Raw genomic sequence first — 21,245 nt, 5'->3', positions numbered from 1 at the left:
GATCGTCCCGATGCGGAGCATCGACCTCCGGCTGCGGGATGGTTCGACTGCCCCGACCGCGGGAGAAATAAGAGGAAGAAGATTGGACTTTTTTGCCTTCCATCACAATGAGGAATGTGGGGGATCTGCTATGGTGGATGTTATGTTAACTTTTATGTAGTTGTGTGTCTTGTTGCTTTTTTTTCCGTATAGCTGTATGGTAATTCACATATCACTGTACCTTAATTGGTACATGTGACAATAAAAGACCTTTGAAACCTTTGAAGATCCTGAGTGACAGGCAGTCTTTGTGATGGCATGGGAATATGGTCCAAAGCTCAATGAGTCCAAGAACAGAAACCTCCCGCCAGAGATTCCCACCCAGCCACTTCAGTGGAGAATATACACACTTTCTAACTATGATGCTGTAACAATGTAACAGTGTTCTGCACTCTAGTATTTTTCTCTTTGTACAACTTGTGTGTAACTTGATTGTACTCCTGTGTAGTATGATTTGACTGGTTGGCACATCAAGTTTTACCATTGTGTCTCGGAAAGTATGACCATAATAAACCAAAACCAAAACACAAATATACCATGGTAGTATTTAAAGAGAAAAGCAGTTCCCCTGAAGAACTATCTATCAACAGCATTTAAAAACATGTGCAAATGGACTGCTATATTACGATAGTCACTGCACTTTACTGCTTCATTAGATATTCTGTGAAAGGTGTTACAGAAAATCCAAGTGTTCCTTACAATATACAAGCCTTTCTTTATTAAACCAATTCAGAGTTACTGTAGAAAACACAGTGTCTATAAATCACAGACTGGGTGTTCTGCAGCATTGCCAATTCAACCTTTGGCAGCTCTATATGTTTCTGCTTAGGTTAATCAATCTCACTTGGTCTTGGAAGTCTGGAAAGGGCTATGTTTGGCAATAGAAGATAGACACAAAAAGCTGGAGTAACTCAGCGGGACAGGCAACATCTCTGGAGAGAAGGAATGGGTGACGTTTCGGGTCGAGACCCTTCTTCAGACTCGACCGGAAACGTCACCCATTCCTTCTCTCCAGAGATGCTGTCAGTCCAGCTGAGCTACTCCAGCTTTTTGTGTCTATCTTCGATTTAAACCAGCATCTGCAGTTCCTTCTTACACACTATGCTTGACAATGTTGCATCATAATTTAGAACATGTTTGTAGAAATGCTCAAGATATTCATGGAAGTAAAAGCATTTGTCTTGGTTAAAAAATAAATTGACAGAGTTGAGGTAATGGAGAGATATTCCCACTGATAGATATGGCTTATGTATGATATAAATTGCCCATTCATGGGTCTCTACTAGTCACAATATTTATTAATAGCCTGGAGTCAAAATACAAAACAATATAGCTTAGGATAAAGATAGACAGTATTATTAGCAGTGCATGTGGAAGCATTAAATTAAGGAGTCAATTAGGAGGCCAAAAGGGGGCTATGAAGTATTTCTGGCAGGTAGAATCCTGAAAGATTCTACTGGCATATTAAGCAGCTGAAGAGCTAATGGTTAACTAAGAAAAGGGTAGCTCCTTAAGGATCATTGTGGACCCATGGGAGATGGGCGAGACCTTAAATGAATACTTCAAGTCTGTATTTACCATGGAGTAGGACATGGAAGCTCTTGAGTTCGGGGAGAGAACACTGATATCCCGAAGCATATAGGCATTACAAAGGAAGATGTGTTGGCAGGCTTGAAGCATGAAAAAGTGATTAAATCACTGAGGCCTGACCTGGTTTATCCTAGGACATTGTGAGAAGTCAGAGAAGAGATTGCTGGGGCTCTGAATGTTCATTGCCATGGGCAAGACGCCAGAGGATTATGGGATGACTAATGTTGTGGCTTTAATTAAGGAGGGCTGCAAGAACAAACCAGGGCCGGTGAGTCTTATATCAGTGGTAGGTATGTTATTCAAAGGGATTCTTAGGAAAAGGATTTAAGTGCATCTGGAAAGACAAGAACTGATTAGGGATAGTCAGCATAGCTTGATTCATGGAAGATCAATTCTCAGAAATGTGAAAAGGTTTTATTTTCAGATGACCAAGTGGATCGATGAAGACAGGACAGTGAATATTATATATATGGACTTTAGCAAGGCCTTTGTGTATGTCCTGCAAGGTAGACAGATCAAGAAGATTACAATACATGAGTTTCATGGTGAGATAGCAAATTAGATACCAAATTGGCAGAAGGTGACAGAAGGCGAAGGGAGGTTGTGCCACTTGGGAAGTTAAACTAGGCCAGGATACACGCAGTGAATGGTTGGGCTCTGGGAAGAGTTATTGAACAGCGAGGCCTTGGGGTACAAGTAAATAGGTCCCTGAAAGTGACAACACAGGTAATCAGAGTAGGAATTAAAACGTTTAACACACTTGCCTTCAGCGGCTGGGGCACATGGTATAGACATTAGGATGTCATGTTACAGTTGGTCAATCGTTGTTTAGGCAGCATTTGGAATATTGTGCAGTTCTGGTCACCATGTTAAAGGAAGAATGTAATTAAGTAAGAGAGAGTACAGAAAAGATTCACAGGAATGTTGCCTGGACTGGAGGGCTTGCATTATGAGGAACAATTAGATAGACTGTGACTTTTCCTTGGAGAAAAGGAGGGTCTGTGATTATCTATAAGGCAGATGGTATTTTTACCAAAGCAGGGAGTCTAAAACTAGAGAGTTCAAGTTTAAGGTAAAAGGGAAAAGATTTAGAGTTGGGAGGGGAAAGTTTCACACGGAGAGTGGTGGTATATGGAACAGGTTTCAGAGGTGGTAGAGGCAGGTATAAATAGACGTTTGGATAGGTGCGTGGATAGGAAAGATTTAGAGGGTTAAGGGCCAAATGGAGGCAAAAGGAATTAGTGGGTCTTAGTAAGCATATGATGAGGTGGGCCAAAGGACATGTTTCAATGCTGTATAATTATGAATCTTTGTATCTACAAGTCAATGATAAAACACAAGTACATATTGACATATCTATTAGGCATTCACTTTCGAATGTGAAAAGCTGGATGGTGTGAAGGCACATAAATATATGGGGATCGCTAAAATGCTTGGTTTTACATCCTGAAGGAATGGAGTTTAAGTAGTTAGATGCTTTAGATGTGCAAAGCCCCAGATAAAACACAGCCACAGTACAGTAGCAATTCAGGAAATTACATCTTTGGAAGTATTAGGATTAGAATTAATTGAGTAATACCTGCATTGCAGCCTAGGAGTTGGGGATAATTTAAAGATTAGTATTTGACTATTCGTGGGTTAAGTACTGGATTATTTTTACAGGCACCACCCTAATGTATTTTTTCCCTACTTATCATGGAGCCTCAGATCTCATATATGGCACCCCTTTTGAGCTTATATACAACCTCAGCAGCAGCACATTAAACTCAAATTGTATTTACATGGAGATTTTCACATTTTCATGCATGTTACATCCAGGTAAGTATTTTTGGAATCCAATCTCTGTTCATCCAATGCAGTCCATAAAGCCAAAGACTTGGTAAACCTCTGAACATGAAGATTGTGCACCAGAACATTTTTCTAAATAATGTGAATTATTCAAATCCATCCATGCTTGAAAAAGTGTTATTACACAAATGTATCCACCTTCAATATGTAACACTGAAAGGAAGAGAAATAAAATACATGTACCCATTTCTGTAACCTGAAATTGTGATTACATCTGTGAAATAGCATCAGTATCTGATTTATCTAAGGCAGAAAACAATGGGCTTTCCTTCCCTACCTTTCCACAGAATCTTCAGCTGATCATTTGGCAGAATCACAATGAAATGAAGAGGGAACAAAATTCTGCTTTCATATATTTTTCATTACAAATATACATTACTCCCAGGTCAGCAATATTAGTATATTAAACATATTTTATTTCTCAATCGCTTAATTCAAATAATCTGACAATTCCATTTTGTTTTTGAGCATTATATTCTGGAAATTCCTTTTTTTTTTAATTTAGTTTTTATATATTGTGTACAAAAAAAATCTAACAGACTGAATTCTCAGGTGCAGACACCATCTACTGTAGCTTTTATTTCTCAACTATCTCCAGAGACCTTCTCTGAAAACTAATTTCTGTCTCCAACCATATTGCTCTTCAGATACAGAACAAATTAACTCCAAGGACTGGAGAGCGTGTCAGCCTCTGGTCACTCAGCATTGAAATTACTTACATTCACTCTTCCCGAAAGTAGATGATGGGTCTTCTGTGTCAGAACAAAGTGTTCTATGTTGAGGAGAATAATACACTTTGGGCGGCAAGATGAGGGAAGGGTGGGGGTCAAAATAAAACCAATTCTCCAACTTGAAGGGGATGGAGAAATATCCTCCCAAGACCATTTAAATTCCCAATGCACAGTTCAGTTCAAACTAAACTATACTTTAGTGGAAAAAGTGATAAAAAAGGAACTACAGATGCTGGTTTATACCAAAGATAGACACAAAATGCTGGAGTAACTCAGCGGGTCAGGCAGCATATCTGGAGACCATGGATAGGTGATGTTTCAGGCTGGGACACTTCTTCAGACTCCATTAATATTGTGGATATGAGTTTAATGTCCTTCGTGAAGCTACCAGTAAGGGATTTCGACAGATTTATTTTTCTCCTTTTCACCTCACCCAAATCACTTTTATTGCCACATTGGTTACGAACCACACAAGCCACAGGTTGACCTGCACACAAGCACAAGACAAAATTCTGCACTGCAGTGTAGTTCAGTTGACTTCCCCCTGCACAGTTGCTTTACAACACTAAAAGAACAGATTTATTGATGGACAACGAAATACATCAAATCATTCAATCAAACCGAGTGGCAAGCAGAATGCTGCAACTGAGTGGGGTCTGCAGGACAGTATAGGTAGCCCTCAACTAGGCCATTCTGTCCCTTGATAAAGGATATCGACCATTCAATTTGTTCGTGCATATTCTGTAACTTAACTTGTTCTACCAACCATGGTTTTATATCCTTTAGTTCTATAGTCCTGAACTAACAGGATGGAGCTCGGACAGGCTGATCACTACATCATTGCTCCAGTGCCGTCAGGACATCGAGCCTTAAATAAGAAATTGCACATCTCCCAAAGCAAAGATCAGATGTTTCAGAGAATTGAGACTTGAAAGATGGTGTCAAACGTAGATGTCCCAGAAATCTACTTAGTCATTTCACTCCGACTTGCGTATTATAGTACTCATCTATAGTATGACTGGATTGCATGCAGAACATGTTTAAGAGTCAAGAGATAACAGTGTTTTATTTCCATATGTCCGGAAACGGAATAATGAATTTCTTAGACAATAATAGTGCAGGAAAGTCAAAAATAATGCCTCGTCTATATAGATTGGAGCCTATTTGGAGGTTGTAGTGTTTAATAGCCCAGTGGTTGTAGGGAAGAAGCAGCTCCTGAACCTGGGCATTACAGTTTTCAGGCTCCGATACCTTCTTCCCAATGGCAGGCGTGAAATGATAGAGTGGCCAGGGTGGTGTGGATCTCTGATTATTCTGGGTAGATTTTGGAGACAGCAATTCCTGTAGATCCCTTCGATGGTGGGTAGGTCAGCACCCATGATGGACTGGCCAGTGTTCACCACTTTTTGCAATTTTCTTTGTTCCTGGGCGTTCAAGTTGCCGAACCAGGCCATGATTCAACCAGTCAATATGCTCTCTACTGGACACCTGGAGGGGTTGAAGAGAGTATTAAATCTCCTCAATCTTCTAAAGAAGTAGAGGCATTGATGGGCTTTCGTTATGATTGCATCCATGTGCTGGGTCCAGGACACATTTTCAGAGATATGCACACCCAGGAATTTGAAGCTTTTGACTGTCTCCACCACCATCGTCTCGTCAATATAAACAGGATTGTGGATCCTCGTTCTTCCTCTTCCAAAGCCCACAATCAGTTCCTTCTTCTTACATCCGTGGAGAGCAAGGTTGTTGTTCTATATTTCATTTGATTAATTGATCAATGTCCCTTTTATACTCCAACTCATCATCATCCATAATTCATACAACAACGGCGTTGTCATCGGCAATCTTGAAGATGGAGTTCAAACTGTATCTGGTTACACAGTCATGAGTCTAAAGTGAGATAAGTGACATGTGGCAAGAATTAGCAAAATACCAAACTGCTGCCCATGTCAAGAGTTCTCTCCATTTTATTCAACTTCATTTTCTACCATATAACATAAAGCATTCCTCAATAGCCAGTTGCTTTTCTCATAAATGTCATTACTTCTGTTGGGGGTGGGGAGGAGAAAAAAACCCCACTTTGATCGGTTAAACAAAGGAGGAAATAAATAAAACTGTCAAGCACCACCAGACAATTGCTCAAAATGTCACTACCAACTCCAACAAAAAAGTGGCCACATGGTCAATTAGGTTTGTGACAAGATGAAAGCTGACATTATAGTTCTGGATGTTCTGGAGTGGAACCACAGTTAACATTGTAGCGATTGCATCTAGCCAGTGAACTGTTCATGATACGTTTTAACATTGGAGGGGTCCAATGCATGGCCTAAACATGCCTTTCCCAATAATAAATCACTCCAGAGGAGATGTTGAGTAACAATGGAACCAAATTCTGCTTTGTCGAAGCAAGACAAGTGAGATACAATGGCGCAGCAAAGACACAGGTATCACACAGAGAATCAGCTGTCCTGTAAGGCTTATGGAGCTCTATTATGTACCACCTTAACCTTCATGGACATGAGAGACAAATTCATATACACTGTACTCTTGCTGATCGCTCTGAGTTGGTTAAAAAAGGAATGAAAAATACATATGTTCACCATAATGCACATCATTGTTATGCCTTGTACCAGATAAAATTGTCTCTTTTGCACAGCTTAAACTTTAGCTTGGAAGGGCACCCTGAATGTTGCAGTTCCATTTCCCAACTTGTTTGAGGGGAGAACTGCAAATTTTACTTTGGAGTCACGTGAGTGACTACGTGAAGAACCCCGCCACGACGCATGCGTGTCATATCGCTTTCACGCTTGTGAGACGACAGGCGGGGTGGAGCGTCCCCCGCAGCGGTAAGTTGAAACCGCGACCTGCAGTTAAGTGATTTACTCTGCGGTAGTTTTTGTCCCCGCGCTGTTTTTACACAGGGGGGGAAGCTGGACAAAATAGTGTCCACAAGTGCTGCGAGTAAAGCTGGCTGGGGAGGACCGCGAAGTTGCGGGAGCCAGCAGCAGCTGAAGGCACAAGCCCCGTAAGGGATCAGCTGTGCCGACTTTTGGTCCCGCGCCGGCCAGAACACCACGGCCGGGCGGGAGACTATTTAAATGGGGCCGTCGACTTTTTGGACAAGTCGAAAACGGCAGGAGACGGGGTGGAACGACGTTCCCCCGTAGCGACAATTTTAACCTGGACCTGCAGGTAAGAGCTGCGGTCTTTTTTGGGTTTTTACCATGCTAATTACAGGAGGAGAAACCAACGGGCTGCGACAAAGCTGGTGGGCTAGATGGGATCAGCTGTGCCCGATGTCGCCTCCGCACCGGCCAGATCCACTCCACGGCAGGGCAGTAAGGACAAAGCTGGTGAGGGAGGACCGCGGAGCAGCGGGCAGCCAGCAGCAGCCAGCGGCACTCGGATCACCGATAGTGGGATCAGCTGTGCCCGATGTCGCCTCCGCACCGGCCAGATCCACGCATGGAGCGGTGTGTGGAGCATTTGCTCCAATGTGACAGACTCCGGGAGATGGAGTCGGGTCACTGTGGGCCCTATGATAAACCCACAGCAGTACCTCTTGAAGGGCTGCACAGTGCTTCTACCTCATCAGAGGGGAGCACTGCGGGTCAGTTCTGGGCTGACCTGGAAGAGGGGTTCGCAGAAGGAAAGACAAGTGTGCAAGGGGTGCAGGAACAAGAGAACCTACTGGACTAATAAAATGGACTCCAACAAAACACTACAGCCAAAGACAGCACCCCTACGCACCCACCAGCAGAACTGGTGAAATCTCGAAGGCCCGGTATTCAAAACATGAGTCTTTTTAGGCCATGGCCCAGGCCGGCCTTCTTGGAAGATGCGGGGACCTCCAACGCCAACCAAACCGAAAATCCAGACACCAGCGCAACAACAGCAGCGAAGAACCTACAAAAAGAAGTAAACCTGCCACTGGTAACTATGGAGGTAGGTGGGTCTGGTTCCCTACAAAATACAGGGAGCATGGAGGTTGGGGGGAGACTACACTCTTTTCTGAATGCATGGAGTATGTTAACAACCGATACTTACATCTTAAGCAGTATCCAGGGATATACAATAGAGTTTATACACAAGTACAGCCCTCCAGTTCAACATATACCGAACCGAATGTTCGTGCCTTCTGATAAAGAAAAATCTAAAGCGCAAGCTGAACTGGAGCGGCTTTACATAAAAGGTGTAATTGAGAAAACTCAACACGAACCATTAGAATTCGTGTCCAATATATTTATCAAAAACAAAAAAGATGGTGGTTGTCGCATCACCATAGATCTGACAAAATGGATACCTTTGTTACTGCTAAACAATTAATTTCCAAAGGTTACTTCATGGCCAGCATCGAGTTAAAAGATGCCTACTATTCAGTGCCTATACGAGGTGACCACAGATGTTACTTAAAATTCAACTGGATGGGCAACTCTGGCAGTATAAAGCACTGCCAAATGGGTCATCAGCCCCAGCCTGTTCACAAACATTTTGAAACCAGCCCTAGCGTTTCTACGGAAACGTAAACACATGGTCATGGCATATTTAGATGACATACTCATTGTGGGCAAAACTTTGGAATTGGCCAAACAAACTGTAACAGCCACAAAACAGTTATTTGAAAAACTGGGATTTATTATCCATCCAGTTAAATCTAAACTAACGCCTTCCACTACTATGGACTATTTGGGGGTTTCACCGTTGACTCAGTTCACATGTCGGTGACTCTGCCTAAGGGAAAGGCTAGAGAATTAATAGAGACTTGCATAACCTCATTGACATCAGCAAACCGTCCATCAGATTGGTAGCAAAAGTAATTGGCAAATGGTGGCTGCCTTTCCAGCCACACAATTTAGACCTCTACATTACCAAAACTTACAGAGAGCAAAAATACAAGCACTCTAAATTAATGCAGGTCACTTTGACAGACCTATGAAACTACCAATCAGGCTAAAATGGAATAAAATGGTGGATAGATAACATCTGGCTTTGTTCCAACCCAATCATTGTCAGTAACCCTTCCATGGTACTACAAACTGATGCCAGTGCACTTGGGTGGGGAGCCACCAATACCATCACCAGCTGTGGAGGTAGATGGACTGCTCAGGAGGCATCATTATTAATCACACTGGGCATAAACTACCTGGAAATGTTGGGTGCATTCCATGGCCTAAAGTCATATTGTACTGGATCATATCACTAGCATGTTAGACTACAGATAGACAATACCACCGTGGTAGCATACATTAACCACATGGGTGGAAACAAATCGACATCATGTGACAATCTGGCTAATACAATTTGGCAATGGTGTATCCAGAGAGATATTTGGATATCAGCCACTTACCTACCAGGAAGACTAAATTTAGTGGCAGACACCAGGTCACGCAAATTTAATGAAAACACCGAATGGATGTTGAATAAAAAAGTATTTGCTGATATTACAGCAAAATATGGAACACCAGATATCGATCTATTCGCATCCAGACTTAACCACCAGTTATCAAATTATGTTTCATGGGAACCAGACCCTGGGGCAGCGGCGACAGATGCATTTTCGCTGCATTGGGGGGGGAAATTGTTTATTTACGCATTCCCTCCTTTCCTGCCTCATCAGTCGGGTATTAAGGAAAATACAACAAGACTCTGCGTCTGGTATTGGTAGTACCCGATTGGCCTACTCAACCATGGTTCCCAGTGGTATTAAACATGGTATTAGAACCATGTATCACCATCCCACATAGACCAGATTTATTGCTACATCCCGTAACAAGGGATAGCCACCCATGCCATAAACATTTGAACTTATTAATTTGTAGAGTTTTAAAAACACCTCTACTACAACTGGGACTGACGGACCGAACAGTGAACATGATCTCGGCGGCCCAAAGACAGTCAACCAAAAAACAGTATCTGGTCTATATCAGGAAGTGGGCGATGCACTGCCATAAAAACAACATCACCTACAGAGACATGAACATCCCGTCTGTTCTGGAATATCTGGCAGGCCTCCACTATGATGAGGGGCTCAGTTACAGTGCCATCAACTGTGCCAGAAGTGCCCTATCGACTTACCTATGGCAGGGGACAGAGCGTTACTCTGTTGGGACTCACCCACTGATAACAAAACTTATGAGGGGAATTTTAAATACTAATCCCCCAAGAACCAGGTACACCCAAATATGGGATGTAAGTATTATCCTGAAGATGCTCAGGAATTGGTCTCCAGCAACAGCTCTGTCCCTACACAGACTGACATTAAAAACAGTCATGCTAATGGCATTGGCCACGGCACAGAGGGTACAGTCACTGCATAAACTAAGACTGGACAACATGACTTCCTCAACAGAAAATATTACGTTTCATATCTATGAATTAGTAAGCAGAACAGACAGGGATCAGCAGGCCTCAATATACAATTTAGGTCATACCCAACAGATGACCGTCTGTGTATAGTAAGACATCTGTCGTTATACATGGAGAAAACGAAAATCCTAAGAGGCAATGAGAAGGCACTTTTTGGTCAGCCACTAGCAACCACACAAAAGAGTGACGGTCCAGACCATCTCAAGATGGCTGAAACAGGTGCTAACACAGGCTGGGGTGGATACTAATATTTTTAAATCTCATTCCACCAGGGCTGCAGCTACATCGGCAGCGATACAGTTGGATGTACCAATGGACCAAATCCTCAAGGCAGCAGGATGGTCTGGGGGCATGAAATCACAGAGCTTTAAAATCTTCACGTAGTCACTCACGTGACTCCGAAGTAAAATAGTAAGATTAAACGAGAACTTACCAGTTTGAAGTTTGATCTGTATTTTATGAGGAGTTACGATGAGGGATTACGTGCCCTCTGCTCCCACCCTTGATCATATACTTAACTGGTATCTCTTCTCTAATCTTACTATGTTTAGTCATTACAGTTATCTGTGATTTCACACCGCTGCTTTGAAGAATGACACGCATGCGTCGTGGCGGGGTTCTTCACGTAATCCCTCATCGTAACACCTCATAAAATACAGATCAAACTTCAAACTGGTAAGTTCTCGTTTAATCTTACTATTAATCTAGTAGGGGCCCATATTATAGTATTTTCTTCAAGCCAAAGGGGAGATATATTTAACCACTCAGTTGTAGTTTAAAATAGTCCTTGAATGCTGAACTACTGCAACAGCCAATTCTAACAATCTAAAACTTCTTATCTTCAATTATCACGTTGTAAGTCTAAACCAATATCTACTACCAATTGGGAATGTATGCCTGTGATTTCAGCCCAATATTAGCATGTTTAGCATCCATTCATCAGTCAAAAAATGTGCATACTTACTCAGGCGATGACATCTAGACTGAAATACAGAAATCTATCAAGTTGGTGAGGGATTAAATTTACACTTCCTCCCAACACTGAGTGTGCTTTTAACAGAAAGGTGTTTCCACAGGCAGAGCCTTCTCCACTGTGGAATCTGCAACTTTAAACAGTCTGACACTTGAGCAACACTGCACAAAACTAACAATAATTCCCTCACCAAATTATATATGCATTGAGGAACATGAAATGCCCAGCATCTTCTGCAGTTCAATTCCCAAAGTGGTACATGTCAACCTGCAAGACATTTACATTCAAGACTAAAACTAAATAGCTTCAGGTGTAAATAAACCTGTCAATATATGAGCACCGAATTACAGATGTCTTGGAAACAAGAGCACACAATTAAATTCCCTGGGTTGGACTATTAATTAGCACATGGATGGAACCAGCCACAATCTGATGCAACTGTTTGAAACTAAATTGCTGTCCTCTATCCACAGTCAGATCAAATTTAACACAGCTGACCATCTGTGCCAGATGCTTCATGTCAAAAGTAAAAACTTCATGTCTTCAGTTTTGATATTTCTCCAAGCACATTTATCGGCTCATCTGCCATTCAAGTTAATTTGTCTGTTCCTCTGTCTCAAACTTGAGACAATGTCTGTCCAAATAATAAAATATAACCTAATTAGTTTGCGTATGCAGAGTGGCACCTACATAAAATAAGACACACCCAGAGCCTCCGTGAGACACACAAGAAGATTTATCTTCTGCTGTAGCCTGTTGAATGAAAAAAAATATTCATTTTCCCAAGACAGAATTATTGCAGTCACAGAAAAGACCTCAACTACTCAAGATCTCCCATTGTGACCCATTAGGCAGAAATAATTTTCATCTCAAAAGAAATAATCAAGGAGGTGGAATGTGATTTGCTATCATTACAAAAAGAGCAATTCTATTCAAAGCTGTCATCAAAACATATCAACATTACAAATACTTAAAATATATCAACTACCTATGGGCGGCATGGTGGCGCAGCGGTAGAGTTGCTGCCTTACAGCGCTTGCAGCGCCGGAGACCCGGGTTCAATCCCGACTACGGGTGCTGTCTGTACGGAGTTTGTACATTCTCCCCGTGACCTGCGTAGGTTTTCTCCGAGATCTTTGGTTTCCTCCCACACTTCAAAGACGTACAGGTTTGTAGGTTAAATGGCTTGGTAAATATAAAAATTGTCACTAGTGTGTGTAGGATAGTGTTAATGTGAGGGGATCGCTTGTCGGCGCAGACTCGGTGAGCCAAAGGGCCTGTTTCCGCACTGTATCTCTAAACTAAACTACCACTTCAACCCGTTTCACAAGTTGCGTGTGTGTTCTTTCTTATTAAATAGACAAACAGAGCTTACAGATGTCAAAGAAATGCTGATGGCCATACAATACCACAATACCCTCTGGGTGGGCACAAGATCATCTGCCAGCCTAAATTATTAACACATCAGAATCTAGAACTGTTGCTAATGTGAACATTTGTGAGCTTCAGCACATTCAACAACCTTAACAGCATCTACAATTACTGCAAATTTCAGAGATACTGGGAAAATGCAAGGGAAAAGGTTGTAGACACCACAGAGTTAAGTTTACATAGCAACAAGAAAATCATTTGGATGTAGTGCATTAATGCGTTTGCAGTCTCGCTACAAAAATTACCTACTGATATAACTATCAAATGTTAGTGTCCATGAGTTAGGTAGAGGGGAAAAAAAACCTTTAATCTCACTAGAATTAGGAGTTTACTGAATAAAGATATGAAACTACATAATTCATTATGCAAATCTGAAATATTATATCTCAAATAATGAATTCATAGAATTTACAGGATTTAAAAGTTTCTTTATCTCGGCTTCCCCAATAACCTGGCACACCCTGGCAATTCCCTCTAGTAGACCTGCCAATATCCAACACTGTTCCAATGAGTACACTCCAAAAGGGGTTACCAATAACAAAACATTTATTCCACTGGTTTATGAAACTCAAATGAACTTATTGATTGAACTCGAGTGCCATCTAGAGGCATCAGTAACACTTGCTCTTAAACATTGCGTATCTTCGAGGCACAACATTGAGAGTTTACGGAACTGAATTTATGATGCTCATCATCTACATATTGTAGTATTATCAAACATGCTACCCAGCAACAAATTGAAAGACATAACTAAAACATAATTGAAAACTAAATCGTCAGAATTTCCTAGTAATGATTTTATCTATCATTCTAATTTTTTTGCTTTTCAACCAGAAAAAGCAAAACCAACTAAAAAATTAAGCAAAGTTTCCGATGAAGAGAATCCTAACTCTAGTTTCTTGCCATTAACAGGCACAATAATTTGGTGTAATTATTATAATAAACCACTGCACCACATACAGTACTAGACTAAGTGGAACCCGTTGGGTCCCTCTGAGTCACACAGGAGGCTTGGTATATGCTATATTCCACCTGACAGGTAGACTCACAGCTATAAATGCAGGCCTGAATACTCTTCCCATTCTGAATAATGCAGCCTTGTCTGACATCCGTTATACACATGCTGGGTTAAGATCATAGCAGCTTATGATGAGGACCAACTTCTGTCAAGAGAGACAAATTCGTGAAAGAAGCTCCATGATCCTTCTGAAATGCTTTTCTAAGGTAATGAATAACACCACAATATTATTCTCTGTATTTCTTGTGGAACTGGCATCTGACATGATGTCATCTGAGCCTTTTGGTGAATGGAATTCTCTGCTACAATTAAGGGAGCAGCTCTTCAGCCACCATGAGGAGGGAGTTGAAGAGGATGTTGCCAAAGACTTTCCTTGTGGCAGACAACACCAGGATTTGTTTTTTTTGTCACAAATACAGCATCTCTCGGGTCTTATTCTCATTTGTTCCTGAAACCCTCAAGTCTCTGCCGTATTCGTACACGACCATTCCAATGTCCTCTTGAATGACTTTCCCTTGTTCTATGTCCAGTAAATCCGAGGTAACCAAAAACTCTGTAAAGCCATGACCCAACTTGCATAGATCCTTTTCAATCATTGCCCGTGTCAATGGCCAATAGAGACACTCAGTTAAAGATCTCCATGGGCTCGCTGCTCCCATTCTCTAATCTGTTACAGCCACAAACTCAGATCCTGTGCTTTTCTAAATCACCCCAAATACAAAAATCACACCACATATCATTGCTGCACTAGATTGTGATGTTAGTAATTACAACCCTAAACATTCAAGATGCCTCCCAAGACATTTCAAACTGCATTCTTCACTTCTCTGATTTAAGATACTCCCTTCCATGATCAAGCCTTTGGTCATATGTCATCACATGTTTTATTGTAGCTTAATATCAATTTATCTTGTTTCTTGTTACTCCTGTATAAAAATATTCTTGCGTCTTTAAAAAGGTCTAAATAAATAAAAGGTGTTGTTACTACCCATAGACAGCTGCTTTAGTCAAACCTTAAACCCAACAAGCATGCTGCAAGAAGACCAGGTTATTCAGAAACGCAAAATCTTCAATTTGTGGTATCTCATTCAACACACAAATCATTATGGATTGGTTGGTTTGTCTGTAATTATTTGCCAAAGCAAATTCTAGTGAGAAGTATTCCCAACAGTGATACCACTGCTGTTATTGCCAACCAGCTGTAACGTAAAGGCTTGAGGAATCATTTGAACATTACTGGCAAAGCAGTATAATTGCTCACCTGCATTTGAAGTACCAATAATAATAATCAGTCAAGTCCTCAAAGGGCCTTTTTTAGCCAAAAGAATATAACAGCAATAATTGTAACACCAAAAGAATGGGTAATATAATTTCAGGATGTTCCATTTCCTCTCTGTAGGGAGCAACTCTTTCATTTGTGAATAATGATTTAATTTGCCAATGGACAATGTTAACTTCAATCCAATTACATTAATTGGCAGTCACCCATGTTTAACTATGTTGCAGAACTAATATTGCAATATCCATCTGAGGTTGAAGAAAATATTGTATTTTCAAATAAATGAATCTCATTTCCATTGCACATTTCAGCCAAGTTCATTTGTGCAGGGAACTAGCAATTAACATTTTGACAGCGTACCCATGGCATGCTTAAGAAGAAACCCACAAGAGTGGGGAAAATAGGGAATGTCAAGAATGTGTAATCATGATAAACTCAACACCCAAATCACAAAGCCAATTTTATTTTATAAAAATATTAAATTAAAAAAATACCTCACCTTCTTCCTCCAGATCATACTACCTCCCTATGTCAAGGCATCCATGCTGGAGAAGGGTGCCAACCCAAAGCGTCGTCGATTCATTCCCTCCACAGATGCTGTCTGACATTGAGTTTCTCTAGCACTTGTAGACACAGGAACTGCAGGTGCTAGTTTACAAAAAATATATACAAAGTGCTGGAGTAACGCAGTGGGTCAGGCAGACCGTGGTGCCATGCCTATCCTCAGGCAGCAGGTCTGGCTTGCACACCGCAGAACCTGCCTGAAGAGGGTAGCCACTGAGCCTGACCCCTGCTCATCGCAGAGGACCAGAGAGGAGTGTGAAAGAAGCCAGCAACAACGGACGTAAGAAAAAGCGCTGATAAGAGGAAAGGTCTCACTTTTCGCACCCTCAAGGTCGACTGTGGGAGGTGCCCCCAGAGCCTGAATGGTGGCAGGGTGAGGAGAGGGACGATGATTCACTGGCCGATCCAGATAGAGGTGACGGCTGGAGGCCCTGTAGCAGTCTAGAGCTTAACTGGATCTGGCGCTGTTCCAGGAGACTAAGCATGCGGACTGGACGTGACCTGCAGCGTGGATCATGCTTATAATTTCACTTGTCCAGGCCGACCCCGCAACGCAGCCAGAACACGGGGCCTCTATGGCTAGCTGCAGTTTGGACTTTGAAAATGACAACAAAACCCGGCGACTCATTTATGACATCAGAGGGCTATTTCTATACACTTGGTACTTAATCCAAGATTGTGCATATGTATAGTAAACATTTATTGAACCGAAATGCAAAAAAAATAATTTCACTGTACCTCGGTATATGTGATAAAGAACCATTGAGCAATGGCAATCTGCAATGGATAAGTAATATAATGGAAAATAAGACCCATGTTGCTGCCAAACCATACTTAACTTCCAGACATCCCAAAGTACTTTAGCCAATGACCTCCTTCACGTATTCCCACTGTTACACACAAGCCAATTTGCACATGTGATGTTCAGGTACCACAAGGGGCAACAAAATGCTCCCAGTTTCCACTACCGAATAAGTATAGGGTCCTTGATTTTATAGCTCTTTAGATGGACAATTTTAATTTTAGATTACCCTTGATTAAAACATTAAGAAAAGGTGGTGGACAAGAGATACTAAGTAAAATGGGAACATCAGAAATGGAAGACATTCTCAAAACCCTTCAGAGGATGCAGGCTTCATTAGTTTTGTCAGTGACATCTAAATCCTGTGAAGGGTTTTGAGAATGTCCTCCATTTCCATCTTTCTCTATTTAAATTCTTGCCTAATTTCTCCTGAATTATGTGGCTTCTCAGGCCTTTTCAGGGATCAGTTAAGGGTTGACTATATTGTTGTGGATGTTGTGATGTTAAGAACCTATATAGAAACTGTGGAATTATCTGCCTCAGAGGGCGGTGGAGGCAGGTTCTCTGGATGCTTTCAAGAGAGAGCTAGATAGGGTTCTTAAAAATAGCCGGGGGATATGGGGAGAAGGCAGGAACGAGATACTGATTGGGGATGATCAGCCATGATCACATTGAATGGCGATGCTGGCTCGAAGGGCCGAATGGCCTACTCCTGCACCTATTGTCTATTGTCTAAACCCAAAGGGCACATTTTGCACATAGACGGTGATGACCAAACGGAACAAGCTACCAAACGAGGCAGGTCCAATAACAACATTGAAGACATTTGGACAGGTACATTGATAAGAAAGTTTAAGGATGTGTGTCAAATACAAGGAAGTAGGGCTAGCTTAGATGGGCATCATAGTTAGCAGGGATAAGTTGGAACAAAGGTTCTGTTTGGTGCTGCGTAAAGGGGCTGTCCCACTTGGGTGACCTAATTGGCGAGTTTAGAAGAGTTTGACAAAATGACATGTTGCCAACCTCCTTCGACTATGTAGAAGACCTCCTTCGACTATGTTGAAGACCAGCTTCGACTAGCTACGACTAACTTCGGGAAAATTGGACACCGAATAGTGGAGAGTGAAGACGATCTCCTTTGATCTCCTTCGACCTCCCTTTGACTATGATGAAGACTATCTACGACTACCTTCGACTACCCTCGATTACCTACGACTAACATGTTGACCTGCTACAACCTACTACGACCTACTACGACTAAACCTACGAGTAAAAAAAGTATCGATTTTTCCCCATGGCGACCTTTTTTACTCGCGGGCATTTTTTAACATATTGAATAAAACGCCGCGACCTACCTGAGGCCTCGAGTACGCAGAGACCACTCTCGAACATGAAGGAGAGTTATGAAGACCTCCTACGACCACGTGTCGACCATGCTGTGAGTATGTTGAGGGCAAACTCGCCAGAACTCGCGGATTAGGTTGCCCAAGTGGGACAGGCCCTTAACACTATTGTAGTAGACATTTAGCTTAACTCAGTATGTTATAACTAGAGCCAGGATTTTGCCATGAATGCCATAAGTGCCTTTTCATGCCTTTTTTGATGATTTCACCAGGATAATGCCTTTTTCACGATCGAGTGCCTAAATCTGTCTTTTTTTGTCGTTTGCTATTTTCTCTAGTTGTACCGTGATTACAATGATGTTTTCTATGTTAACACATTAATATTAATGTTATTATTAACTTGTTAACATCGTATAACTTACAAGAAAATTTACACCACCTGGGCGAAACCAGGGGCGAAACCGGGGGCGCCACCGTCGGTCATTCATTCGTTCATGCCGCTGCCCACTGGTTCAGTCTTCTCCAAGATCTATTTGAGAAAGAACTGCAAATGAAGGAAAAATCAAAGGTAGACAAAAAATGCTGGAGAAACTCAGCGGGTGAGGCAGCCTCTATGGAGAGAATAGGCGACGTTTCAGGTCGAGACCCTTCTTCAGACTGATGTGGAGGGGAGGCGAGAAAAAGAAAGGAAGAGGCAGAGACAATAAGACTAGAAGGAGAGCTGGGAAGGCGGAGGGGGAGGAGGGAGAAGACAAAGGCTATCTAAAATTAGAGAAGTCAATGTTGATACCGCTGGGGTGTAGATTACCCAAGCAAAATACTCAAGCTTGTCTCCTCACTATTTTTCTACTGGCTCCAGTCGCAAGTCTGAGTTTTCAAGTGATCTGTGCAAGTCATTCATTGATGCTGGAATTCCACCGTAAAAATTGGAAAACAAATCTCTCAGAGGTATTTTAGAGAAATACACAGAAGAACCTATACCAAGCAAGTCATCATTACCAAAAAAATTATGTTGACAGCAACTTCAACATTGTTGTGCAGAAAATTAGGGATGAAGTTGCACGCAACAAAATATGGATCTCAATAGACGAGACAACCGATGCTGTGGGGAGATATGTTGCCAATGTGGTCATCGGTACACTGGGGGCAGGTCAACCATCAAAGGAGTATTTGTTGACATCGGAAGTATTGGAGAAGTCAAACAGCTCAACTATTGCTCAGTTGTTTACATCTTCACTTGCTGTACTTTGGCCAGAAGGTATAAAACACAAGAATGTTCTTCTGTTTGTGACTGATGCAGCTCCGTTCATGAAAAAAGCTGCTCGTGTTCTTAAAGTTTTATTCCCCAAAATGTTGCATTTGACATGCTTATCTCAAGGACTTCATAGAATTGGCAAGCACATACGTAGCTTGTTTCCAAATGTCGATTGCCTATTTTCCAATGTCAAGAAAATCTTCCTCAAAGTCCAGTTGTTCAAGGAAATGGCACCCGAGATTCCGCTACCTCACCAGCCCGTTTTGCTGTACTCTACTATGCTGCAAATTTTGAAAAGATAAAATAAATCGTCAAGTGTTTTGAAGAAGAAGGATCTGCTCCAGTCAGGATCGTCAGTGAAATCATCCAGAAAAAGTCCCTCCACCGCGATCTTGTTTTTATTGCTTCCAATATTGCAAACTTCCCACAAGCTATCATCACTTCCCTTGAGAAACGTGGCGAAACATTAGTGAATAACTTGCAGGTTTTCAACAAAGTAACTGACGATATTCGTAAAATTCCTGGGGATGTGGGTAAAGACATACAAGGAAAATGTGAGAGAGTGATTTTAGCTAACAAAGATCTTGAAGAGAAACAAAACATAGCTAAAGTTCTCAAAGGTGGTTGTAATGCGCAAGGTATCAACGTGAATATAGAGTCTGTAGCTTGTTTCGGGTTTGCACGTGACCGCAGCTGAGGTCGAAAGAAGTTTTTCACAACTGAAGCATATTCTGTCTGACAGACGGCATAGTTTAACACCAGATAAAAAAAATTTAAATGCTAGTAATTATGTGCAACCAGGCAACTTTGGTCATTTGAAGTAGTATACCTTTATATTATCATTTTATAACCATATTTTGGTGGTGGAAATACATGCCTTTTTATGCCTTTTTTTGTGAATAAATGCCTTTTTCTTGCATTTTTTGTAATTTTATTATGCCTTTTTGCCTGCCTACATCAGCGTTTTTTAGTGCCTAAACATCCTGGCTCTAGTTATAACTATAGCCAGTTAACTTTAAATTTTATCTGCCTGTAATTTTGTGGGTGGGATTTATACGTAGTCGAAGGCGTGTTTGCGGCTGGGATTCTCGCACAGACGCCCTGATAGTTTTTAGTTTAGTTTGAAGAAGCATGGGGGAGAGGTCACAACTTTCTACCATGCACGAGTTTGACTACGAGTAAGATCAAAATGTACTTAAACAAGAAGAAGTTTGGATGAATATCTCACTGTTTTTACTACTGCAATAAAGAAACTATTAATTAAGAGACTGTGTTTTGGAAGATTTACCTTTCGACGGCATTAAATGTCTCGTGGAGAGCTCGTAAATGCATATCGATTTTCTCCTAAACCCCTGTCTTCAATCATAGTGACTTAAAGGAGGAATCCTTGAAATGATATTAAAATCTGTCACTACAAGTATTACCAGAAAGGGTTTGTGATAACTTGGTGATTCACTAACACTGATAATGCTATGAGCTTTTTAATAGCAGATTTATTTAATTACTTGAATTCTTCAGCATTGATAGTAAGTTTTCAATTCCATAAGTAAGTTAAGTATCTCAGTAAGATTTTATCTCCATATAAATATTCTTGTGTGCCAGATGCTTGCCCAGTAACTTCATGTATTGCATCTCATGATCATGACAGATGATCACGGTCATGGGGTACAGTTGATGCCCAGTAAGGATGTGGTCACAGATGAAGAAGGCCAAAGGACATGAGGACCTGTCAGATTTTGCCAATCATTGTCCCTACTACAACTAACCAGCAGATAATATGCCTTGGTGAACAATAATGGAAGCTAGCAGCTTATGCTAACTCATTAGAAGAGCTCCTTGGAGATGTTTAATGAAACCACAGCAGGCACAATGATCAACAGCAACTAACCTTAGCTGCAGTCATTAACAATACTTTCACTGAATAAGGTTAGAAGTTACAGATTCTGTAAATAACTTGCTTATCACCCCACAGAAAGAAATTATAAAAGCCAAGCCTCACAGTTTCT

At 41.4% G+C, this 21,245-nt stretch overlaps 1 protein-coding gene across 1 annotated transcript in view; it reads right to left on the bottom strand.

Moving 5' to 3' along the window:
- The window catches only part of smyd3 (SET and MYND domain containing 3), a 775,824-nt gene that overhangs the window by 683,137 nt on the left and 71,442 nt on the right, over positions 1-21,245 (bottom strand). The window lies entirely within an intron of this gene.

The sequence above is a fragment of the Amblyraja radiata genome, chromosome 8, assembly GCF_010909765.2.
Source record: "Amblyraja radiata isolate CabotCenter1 chromosome 8, sAmbRad1.1.pri, whole genome shotgun sequence".
NCBI classification, from domain to species: Eukaryota; Metazoa; Chordata; class Chondrichthyes; order Rajiformes; family Rajidae; genus Amblyraja; species Amblyraja radiata.
The sequence above is the reverse complement of the archived record's forward strand: the minus strand, read 5'-3'. Positions and strand labels throughout refer to the sequence as shown.